An 11,959-nucleotide genomic window follows, 5' to 3' on the forward strand; every position below is an offset into this window, starting at 1 on the left:
GTGGTTTTGGAATACTACTAAAGAAACTACTAATAAATGCAACAGCATGGATGGACCCCAAAGACATCTTTCCAGGCATAGGTCTACATTTGGTTATTAGCTAATGAAACCTAGGATAAGTACCAGTTATTGGCAAAAGAAAAAAAAAAAAAAAAAAGACTCCTCATCTTTAAAGTATAATCTCAAATGTCAAACCTGCCTGTTGGTGCTTCATTTCCTAATCCATAAACTGAAGACACTGGAACTGACGACTGCAAAGTTCTTTCTAGTTCTGAGGCTGGATAATTTGAAATAAAAGTTACCAAGTATTATTTCTTGATGAAAAAGAGAATGGAAAATCACTTAGGGTTCTCATTGTGGTCCGTGTAACATGACAGATAGGATATGTACTCCCTCCAGACCATCATCTGCCTGCCAAGGATATTTTCTAGCTAAGATACACTGTTTACTCTTCTGTTTAAAATCTTCAATGGCTCCCTACTGCCTACAGTAAAAATTCAAAATTCCCAATTTACTTTCCTTTCCTCATTTTCTCACATACTAAACTGTGGGAGGGGTTCTTGTTATGTTTTATTTGTTTGGTTTCATGAGTTTTTAAAAAAACTTGATTGAGGTAGAACAGCAAAACTGTAAGATATTTCAAGTGTATATCATCATCTGATATACGTATATATGTGAAAGGACTGCTGTCATCTAGTTAATTAACACATCCATCAACTCCCATATTTCTCTTCTGTGTGTGTGTGTGTGTGTGTGTGTGTGTGTGCGCGCGCGCGCACGCGTGTGTGTGTAAAAACATTCAAGTTCTACTCTCTCAGCAAATTCCAACTACAGAGCGCACTGTTATCCACTCTGGTCACCATGTTACATACTGGATCCCCAAACTTCATTCATCTCGTGGCTAAAAGCTGGACTAGAGTTTCGTAAAAATCAAGAGACCAGAGCTGGACAGACCTGGATCCAAAACCTGACTCCATCACTTACCAACTGTGTAGTCTTCCTGAAACAGTTCCTTCATCTGTCAACTGCAACTGAGGATTCCACTGCACGTGACGGTTAGTAGGACCTTCGGGTAAAGTCCTGAAAGCACCTAACCCACAACGGCCACAGACCAGTTGTTCCTCACTCCCTTGTTCTCTTCGGTCAAGTCTGTTTTCATTCTTCAAGACTCAACTCAATATTTTCTTTTCTTCAATTCCCCTGCCTTAAGTTCTTCCTTCTCTAAGCTGCCTGGCACTTTTCACCATCTCCCATTACAGGCTATGTCATTTTCCACGACAGTGTGCGCTGAATCCACAGAAACTGAGGGTGGGGACCGTCTTATTCTGGTTTCTTCTCCAGTATATGGTGCACAGTACACGCTCTTTAAAGTTAACAGAAAACAAAGGAACCCTGACTGAAAAAGAAGCATATGCTGTAAAAACTTCCTTTGGGGAAAGAAACAAACAAACAGATTTCAAGTCACCTATAATCTCACTAATATTACATACCAATTTTAACATTTGCTGCCTTTCCTCCTCTCAGGTGGGTAGAAGAAAGGAAACAAGCATGAAGCACAGTGCAGAAAGAATCAAGAGCCCAAGTCCTATGCCTCCTATAGTATTTCTACCTCTGGAAAATGTTTTGTATTTTTAATAGTATTATTAAACACATCCCCTTAATTGATACGCTGTAGTATAGGAGGCTACGGAGGGTCATTTTCAAGTATAGGCAACTAAACAAACTCCAAAGTGACATATGAAATTTGGGTGAAAACATATGTTGCCCTGTGTGGTGTTTATTAGTGCTCTTCACCAAATATTTCCGGTTCTCCCTCCAGAAATACGATAGGATTTCGTTTCTGGGCCCTCTTGAAGTTAGGTGCTACCATGTGATTTTGTCCAGCCACTGAGACGTACACAGAACTGGCACGTGCCACGTCTTCAAGTCTTTAAGAGCCGGAGCACAACCTACTAGGTTCTCTTTCTCCTGCACTGGCAGCAGTGAGAAGACAGAGATGCTGCCTCCCTCAGCCTGGGGGTCCACGTTGTAGGGCAAAGCTTCCAAGCCACCGGGGACGCACACGGAGTGCGAGCGAGAAATCAACTGTTACTGCCTGAGGCATCGAAGACTTGAGGCTGTATGTCACCCCCACATATTCTAGATATTCTGACAGACACTGTATAAAGAGGTTTAATATTTCTCTACATGATGCCAATGTCCAGATTTGAGAAGGTTCTGCACAAAGTGGGGGCTCAGGCTTATTAGCAGACTGTTTAAATATGGAGTGAATTTTAGAGGCGCTCAGGTGGCTCAGTTGGTTAAGTGTCCGACTTCTGCTCAGGAAGTTCGTGAGTTTGAGCCCCACGTGGGGCTCAGTGCTGAGAGCTCCGAGCCTGGATCCTGCTTTGGATTCTGTGTCTCCCTCTCTCTCTGTTCCTCCCCAACTCGTACTCTGTCTTGCTGTCTCTCTCTCTCTCAAAAATAACGAAAGAATTAAAAAAAAAAAATGTTTTTAGATAAAAAAATATGGAATGAATTTTAGGTTATTTTTAAGAGGAAAAACAGATAGTCCAAAGGTTACCAAAATCAGCAAATATTTTCAACGAAAAGATTTTTAAAGTTAAAGTAACGACATGTGAAAAAAAGACTATATAGGAGCACAGAAACGACAACACGCTATTACCTCCCCTATTCGCCCAAAATAAATACTTCAACGACTTCCTCACCCTGCTGAGGTCAAAACCTAGGGACGCGGATTCAACAGAACACTGCAAGCAGCCACCGCCCATCAGCGGAGGCTGGCCCTCAATACAAAATCTACCTGCCATCTCAAGCGGTTCAGTAGCATCATTCTCGCACAGGAGAAAACCGAAGCCTCTGGAGACAAACTCATGGCCCACAGTGGTGGAGACTACTGGCTGCGTCTGCAATGTCCGTCCCCTCCCTTAGCAACAACACTCTGAATCTATTCTAGGCAGCAATGCACTCCGCTACAGGACATTCCCAGCCTCCTTTGCAGCCACTTACGGCCACACGACTGGGTGGCATTCGGCACTTCTCAGATCGGTGGTTTAAAGACAGGAATTGCGCCCTGGGTCTACTCTTCCTCCATTCTACCACCACGGACACGGATGTGATGACTAGGCCTCTAGGAGCCACCGTGGAATCTGGGGGCAAAGGACAGATCCTAGAAATGTCTGAGCAGTGAGATAAAAGGAACCAAGTCCCCGATGATTCTGCAGTGCAGAGGGACCCTACCAGCGCCAGCACCTACCCTCCAGACTTGGACGTGAGAGAAATAAACGTTCCTATTTAAGTCACTGCTACTTAGGGGTTTTCTATCACATAAAAACAAACTTAATCCACACCCAGGTATTTTCAAAATACCTTCCTGAAACGAGGGGCAGAGTAGAGGGCGGCCTCATTTAACTATCTCAGTAAAAGAAGGTGGGGAACAAAGACTGCTATCATTTGTATCTCAAATACTTCTTGTTCTTACAGTCCCTTAATTTGTAAAACCATCTGCTTCCATTTTATATCGATATATAACAAACCACCACAAAACCTAACAGATTAAAACAATCGCCATCTTCTTTAGTCACAATTTTGCGACACGGGCTGCGCTCGCAGGTTCCCCGACAGTCCCCTTTGCAGCTGCATTCAGCAAGGAACTGGACTACGGGCTGAACTCAGCTGGGATGCTGGGAGAGCCGCACTTCTCTCTTTCGGTGTACTCTCAGAATCCCTTCCTCGCCACATGGTCTGTCCAGCAGGGTATGACCTAGCTTCTTACATGGTGACTCAGGCTCCCAAGTGTGCAAAAGTGGAAGTTCCTGGTCTTCTTAAAGCTCAGGCCCCAAACCAGCACAGGGTCGTTTCTGCTGCATTCTGCTGGTTAGAGTCACTCACAGGGCTACGCAAGATACGTGGGGAGGCGACCATACAGTAACATGACTTCCAGTGGGCATGGTTCACTGGGGGCAACCAGTGTGACAGACCACCTTCCCTCCCTTCATTTCCTGTGCAGGTTAAGATCTTGATGTATGACCTGTAGCGTGCTATCACCTCCCTGAGGCTCAGCTGTCTGTGAAGTGAGGGGTCACACTGGATGTCCTCAGAATGCTCATCTAGCTTTAACCTCCTATGACTCTAAGTACCTGCACCTGACATGAAAAACACTCGACCGTGCTGACCAAATACTTCAACCTTGGTAGAACAATCAGATGATGAGAGTGTGGAGGTAAAAAATACTTAATTCTTCAATACGTTCCATATTGTTATTTTATACGCGATGGGGGGGGGGGGCTACTGCGGACACGTGGTACCTGCCATTAGCATCCCAAAGATCAGGAAGTCAAGGAAGTTGGCGGTTTGGTTTCTGCTATGCTTCACTACAAGACAGAATTAACATCACAGACTTCAGACTTCCACTATGAATATTCACTATTGAAGACACAGCAAATCATTTTAAAACCACCCGATAGGAAGTCTCATTTAGGAAGACCTACTAATACAAACAGAGTCGGCAGAGTTCTAACATAAAAAGAGCACTGCGACCACATTCACAAGTCCTGGATAATGAAAAATTTTTAATGGTTTTGTAGTAACAGTGCTATATATACAGATTTTGCTGGTCTTCACGTGTTACTCATAGTAAGAAACATTCTATAGATTTCTGCTGACCTAGCTTTTTTATCTTTCTTCTTTTTGTCTTTATTAGGGACAGCTGTACAGAAAGGAAATCTTTATCGTCCCCACCCCCACCCCCAATAACTACTACATTATTTTATGCCATGACATTTTTAGAGCGAGTTTGGCATCTCATCATAGGCGTATCACTAACAAGTTCTATGATATCAGGCAGACTGATGATAATTGATGATAGTGGCAATAACAAATACTAGCAAATTCTTATAATAGCACTTCTTAACAGCACTTAGTTTGTGCCAGATGCTGTTCTAAGTTCTACACATATATAAATTCACAGCAATCCTAAACTAAGTGTGCTAGTGTGTCTACTTTGCAGACGAGGCAACCGAGGCAGAAAAAGTTCAGTTAACTTCCCAACATCAAACAGTTAGTGAGTAGGGGAACCAAATCTGAATTCCAACAATCTTGGTGCCAGAATCTATGAAGTCCCCGGAACTTGGTTTTCTCATTTGTAAAACAAGATCATGGTTTCAAGGGGCGCCTGGGTGGCTCAGTTGGTTAACTGTCCGACTTCGGCTCAGGTCATGATCTCACAGCTCGCGAGTTTGGGCCTTAGAGCCTGCTTCAGGTTCTGTCTCCCTCTCTCTGCCCCTCCCCACTCATGCTAGCGCTCTCCCTCTCTCAAAAAAATAAACATACAAAAAAAAAAAAAAGATTATGGTTTCAAATTACTGGCTTTTTAAAAACTGCATAATGTACATACAAAAGTATACACTCCCCAGAGGTATTAATGTTACATATTCTTCCAAATAATTTTCTGTACACAAAATACATGCACATTTTGGGATTGCATGCTTTTTACAAAGCAAAGTTAATACTACACTTACTGCTTTGCAACTTTTAGGAAAATTTTCCTTAGGTCAATATATGTATCGTAGACATTCTCCCAGCTTGGTACCCATAGGCCCAGTTCTCTGTCCTGATAAAAACTACATGGTGGTCCACCGATGAGTATTTGTCTGTAGCCAATTTCTACTAGTTTTCTACTTTTCTCTGCTGCCATGAGCATCTTTGCACATACATACTTGCCCATTTGTAGGAATATCTTCTGATTTCCTTTCTCATTTTTTTTTTAATTTTTTTTTTCAACGTTTATTTATTTTTGGGACAGAGAGAGACAGAGCATGAACGGGGGAGGGGCAGAGAGAGAGGGAGACACAGAATCGGAAACAGGCTCCAGGCTCTGAGCCATCAGCCCAGAGCCCGACGCGGGGCTCGAACTCACGGAGGGCGAGATCGTGACCTGGCTGAAGTCGGACGCTTAACCGACTGCGCCACCCAGGCGCCCCTCCTTTCTCATTTTTATGGGCTTTCTTGGTCCCTTCCCACCCCCCCAACTCCTAGGATAAGTAAGCACCCTAATTCTTTTACTATACTGCACACACTGTCCATATTCTCAGTGATTTCAAGGAAGTCACATCTTTAATCACCTATCCTAATCGAGCTAAGCTCTAATGCTACACCCCCAAACACTCCCAGACATTTCTATCCCCTAGACATGTAATGCCAGAAACTTCAAAATTCCCCTCTGCACTGACTAAAATCTCTCTTCCTTTCTATCCATATTACCAACAGTAGACCGTCTGTCTTGACCACCTCACACCATGACTATTGCAAAAGCCTGTTAATCTCTGCCGCCAGGTAAGTCCTCTCTTCATACTATTACCAAGGTGGCTTTCGTAAAATAGTTGCCATCAAATCACAAAGTAGTAGAGTACCTACCTACATTGAACCGTAGAACACACACACAGAATACAAAGTAATTTAATACTCCTATCCTCCAGAAGACTAGAAATATCTGCTTTTCAAACTTTAATTAAAAAAATAAAACAACCTGGGCATAAAGCAGAGGCTGAAGACCTGTAACCCACAGGTAGTCCACAGATTAAACCTAACCCACAAGATGTAGTCCCAAACAGTGTTGGAGATCTTAATTGAAGATACTTAAAAATCCAGAGATTTCACATAAAATTCCAAGTTTCCAGTCTCTGTTGAAACCAGAGTATCTAGAAACGACACGCCAAAGTCTCACATGGCAACCATCAGCCAGAATTGTCTATCAGTTGCACCCAACCAAGGTATAGACTCCTAGAAGCCTTCAAGCTATTTTTACTCACCATTTTTTCCCCAACTCAAGACCTTAAGTTATGTCAGCTGTCATTCAGAATCTTACAAGCTGCATGCAATCATTTAAATTACCTACCTGATCCCTGTAAACAGTTTATAACCCCCAGACTACAAAGCCCAAACTCATTAGCCTGGCATTCAAGGACCATAGTGGCATGGCCCCAACTCCCACGTTAAACCTCTGTTCTAGTCACACTCCACCAAGAAAACACATTTTACGCTTCCTGCCTCAACAGTTTTACTCAGGGTGCTACCCCAGAACATTCTCTAACTTTCTTACTGTGCTTGGCTAAACCCTATCGATCTTTCAAGGTCTAACTCAAGTATTGCTTCCTCCAAATCTTCGCAGACTCCTCTTGGCTACAGCGAGCCTTCTTCCAAGGTTGACTGTGTATCCCAACGTACGTTTAACACTTAACGTGCTCTTTGAATAACATGTGCCAAAATGAAAGATCTAAAAAGTTACAGAAGAGGATTTTCTGAACTTCTTAGACAATTTCAGCATTTGTGTATCATAGTTACTGCTATCACAAAATTAACAGCAAAACCAAAGTCAATTTTCCCATCTTTTACAAAATGAGTTTTTTTTTCTAGAGAAAATTCAAAAAGAGCTGTGTCATTCCTGTCTCTCTTATGTTCTTAAGAACTTTCAAACTCTGCAAATAGAGAGACTGACACTTCCAATTATAAATTCAGTATTGGTCTTTCCAGTAATTTTTCACACTAACCACAAGCATATATTTATATGCAGGCCATCACAAAAAAAAAAAAAAAAAAAAGAGAGAGAGACAGAAAAGAAAAAGAAATCGTCCCTATTTCACTCCATAACTTTTGCAACTCATACTGCCAAGAAGTTCTGAAAATAGACACTGTGGCACAAACATGATAAAGACAATTTTTAAAAAGAGAAAGAAGAGACTAATCAGCTTATTGAAATTAAAAGATGGCCAGAACAACAAAGAAAAAAAGAAAGGGAAATATACACATACACAAACTGGTAAGTTTATTCTATATCAGCTAAAAATTACATTCAATCCAAACATCTCATGGATTAAAAACGGTTACCAAATCTTACCCAAGATATCTCACACTCCCCCACCAGGGAAGCGCACACAGAGCATTTAATATTATCTACAACTGGGGCGCCTGGGTGACTCAGTCCATTAAGCACCAGACTTCAGCTCAGGTCATGATCTCACCGGTGGTTCAAGAGTTCAAGCCCCGCGTTGGGCTGGCTCTGCGCTATCGGCACAGAGCCTGGAACCTGCTTCGGGATTCCGTGTCTCCCTCTCTCTGCCCTTCCCCCACTCGTGCTCTGTGTCGTTCTCAAAAATAAATTAAAAAAAAAAATGGGGGGTGGGGGAGAGGGGAAAATGGGCGATGGGCATTGAGGAGGGCACTTGTTGGGATGAGCACTGGGTGGTGTATGGAAGCCAGTTTGACAATAAATTGTATTAAAAATAATAAGTAAATTTAAAAAACATTGCAGAATTTTTTTTTTAATTATCTGTAAGTAAAAACTGACCATTTTCATTTTGGAAAGGAGGTTTCATGGAACTCCTCAGTCATATCTGCAAGTGGCTTAAGGATACAAGACTGGACAATCAATATCTGCTCAAAGGAAATCTGATCGCGGCCTGGGGAATACCATGAAGCTTTGCAAAAAGGTGGGGGAGAGGCCAAGGGTAGAGCGGTGTGTCTGGTCACCCGGCAAACTGACTACAAATCTGGCATGGTAGAATTAACTGAGATAGTAAGAAAATGTATTAAATCACTATTTTCAGAATGGGAAAATTAACTATTGTGACACTTTAAATTTACATGGAAATCCATGTTTATCAAGGTTGCATGTTAGTAACAAACCTACCGAACGTAAAATTGTATCTGAGACTCAACATCTTCTTAAACACTAGAGATTCCACGAATAAGACCATCAGGACAAGAGCAAACTACAGTGAGGTCAGGATGGAGAGCAACCACCTAACAGGTGAGGAGAGGCTGCCATTCCTGGAACAGCTTTTCAAGTACAATGACTATCAAGTGCCAGAAACCAGTAATTGCCAAACTTTCCATGTATCTACTTGCTTGAAAAATAAGAAAAAGAATTTCTACCATACAAATTACCAATGTGCATTATCTCACAAAGCATGAAAAGAAGACGCAGTATCTTTCGACTCTATAGAGTTGTTTTATGAAACTGCACATACTACAATGCACTACACCTTTTTTTTTTATTACTTATTTCAAGTTCACAGCTATGGAAATGAGAAATTTTGTTGGGGGAGAGGCCTCTCAAATATGAAACAGCAACAGTCATCTGCAGCACAATCATTTTTTTTGCTATCTCTTGTACAGCATCACTGGTTGTGCCCAATTTTCTACAAGAATAAGGCTCAAGGTGGCTTTCTAATAACAGTAATTGCCCTCTGAAAAGAAAGTGGTTCGGAACATAAAGAGTTTTTTCAAAAAGGGTCAAGGATAGTGCCTCAGAAATCCTATCCCCACCACCTGCTTCCGCACCACCCCCACACCCACACCCACCCCATCCCTAACGTTAACTTTGTTGACTTCATAAAAAACATATATATGATAGAATGATTCCTTGTCTTCCCAATTTAGAAATGTCAACATATATTCCAAAGAAGAAAAAATAAAATCAAACCTTTGGGAGAAGTTTCCTAAACATTCATACAAAAACAATTAGACCTCGAGTAGATGCTTCCTCTATAGCAGGAGCTTGTTCACTGGTGGAAAGACCTGGACCTCCTACAAAGATCACACGCTACTCCAAATAACCGATTAAACAGTCCTTACTGCTAAGGAGAACTTTTAATAAATGTGAATTTCACTGTTCCACTTCACATTCATACAACAGGAAATCCTTATTTATGTATCTACTTTTCAAACTCTGCCCTAAGATCAATAGCTTCAGTTCAAAATTCTTGATTTTAGTAAATAATTTTAAGATAACAATAGCTAATTAAAATTAGCCACTACATAGCCTTTGCTTTTTAAATACGATAAAGCAAAACTCATCTAACAGTACAAAACAAGAAAATGCTTAAGTTCACTTATCTAATTATCAAAAATTCAAAAATCCAAACTCAAAGTGTAATTAGCAGTGCCTGGTTACGCTCTTTTTTTGAAATCCAAAGACAAATATGCAAATCCACTTTTAATAAATAGTGTCATAAGACATCTTCTCTAGCATAAAACAACCCACTTAGCAACCATACGGACCGATAACGTGGACAATTTAAAAACTTTTATCTCCTTTGCATCACCCCCCCCAAAAAAAATTTTCATGACTTAGATAATTATTTGCAATTCCAGGTAATTTTAGCATTTACAAACCTAACTTAGATTTGTCATACCTCAGTTTCACTTTCAGGATCTTCAATACCCAACTGACTACAGGGTCTTTTCTGCATGCACCCAAATACGTACAGAGACCCACAACTGAAAACCCTCCTCTTTGCTTTCCAGTTCACACAGTAGTTTCCACTTACAGGTTTCTCAAACAACTGTAGATTCCATTCCCTTCCAAAAACACACCTAATTTTTTAAAAATTCACTGAAAAGCTTGGAACCATCAAAGTTATCACTAAATTTCATACAAGGAATGCTGCCCCAGTGTTCAAATCCAAAAGAGAAAGCTAAAACTCTCTTAAGACTCAGAGTTGTATTAAACGTCTTCCAAAGTGTTGATGTTTTCATACTGTTATATTAGCACCGTTCTGTAGAAATTTTTAGGTTTTTCCAAGGGCTACCTTTTTTTTTTTTCATTCATAAGATGAGATTTTAAAACGAGATAAAAACTAAAATAATAAAGTGGTAATACCCTAAACCAACCTTTCTTCCGGTGCACACAGGGGCTGCCCTAACACAGATGAACTCATTTCCATCTCAGGGGAACTGCATGTGCATGTGTGTGTTTGTGTTTGTGCCCGTGCACACACACGCGTGTGCATGGTGAGGGGCGTGACAGCACAGATAGGTCTACTGTAACTAGAAGAGGAACCTGAAAGCAAAGAGAAAACATACAATAATCCCAAATTAATATTTGGAAAGGAACCAAGAAATAGTCAAAATGGGAAGCTATTAAGTTAAAACCCTAGCATGGCTTTATATGCATTGCTTTAAAGGATACAAAAAAGCGACAAAGTGTGAAGTTCCTTGGAAGTCCACTCCCTCTCCGAATTCCAGCTGATGGGGGATCGGCCCTGGCCATTTCCAGCAGACATTTCACTGCAATGCCGGTGGCCCCGCAAACCCCAACTTTGTAGCACAAAGACGCTAACGCCACCACGTATGCATCCTGTACTCGCCCGTCTCGGGATGTGTCACAGCTAGGTAAGAGCTGGAAATAAAACATGGAGGCACGCTAAAGGGCCTGAACCATCCTCACAGTCCAAGGACAGCACAGCACGGAGGAAGAAGGGGCAGCCTGGGCTCCAGGGCTCTGCCACGCGCCGGCCCCGCTCCGCCCCGGTGCACACCGCCGTCTTCACCGCCTATCACCCAACGTGCCCCTGCTCCGACCAGGCGAACGCGCCCCAACAACAACAACAACATCAACATCAACAACAACAGAAACCCCCGGCTGTCCCCGCGCCCCAGCGCGCCCTTCCCCTACCAACAGCTCCCCGACACGGTCCTCCAACGACATGAGTAAGCACTCCACGCCACTCCCCAACTTCGGACGGCCGCCGCCGGTCCTGCACCCTCGGGAGCCACCGCAGCCGCGCGACTCGCTGCCACGGGTTTCCCGGTTTCCAGGCGAAAGTTGCCGAATGGCCATTCTGTGAAAGGACGAGTCTAGCGCTGCCAACGTGCTCCGCGACTAGCGACAGCCGTGCCCAACCCCGCAGGGGCTCGGGGGGAAGTGGGGCCCCCGCGCGGGGCGGGCTCCCGCGGAGTCGGCGGGCTCCCCGGTCTCGGCCCCGAGCGCCCGGCCCGGCTCGGTTTCCAAACTTGCGGCCGCCGCGCCTGCCTGCCGCGGCCGTGCGGGTCGGGGTGGGGGAGGGGAGAGGAAGAAGTCCCCCGACTTCCGAACAGACCCCTCGGGCTCCAAACCCGGCTCCGGGAGCCAGAAAAGTTCCGGGGGCGGCCGGCTCACAAAGGCCGGCGGCTCCTCCCC

The sequence above is a fragment of the Herpailurus yagouaroundi genome, unplaced genomic scaffold, assembly GCF_014898765.1.
Source record: "Herpailurus yagouaroundi ecotype Mexico unplaced genomic scaffold, PumYag 483, whole genome shotgun sequence".
NCBI classification, from domain to species: Eukaryota; Metazoa; Chordata; class Mammalia; order Carnivora; family Felidae; genus Herpailurus; species Herpailurus yagouaroundi.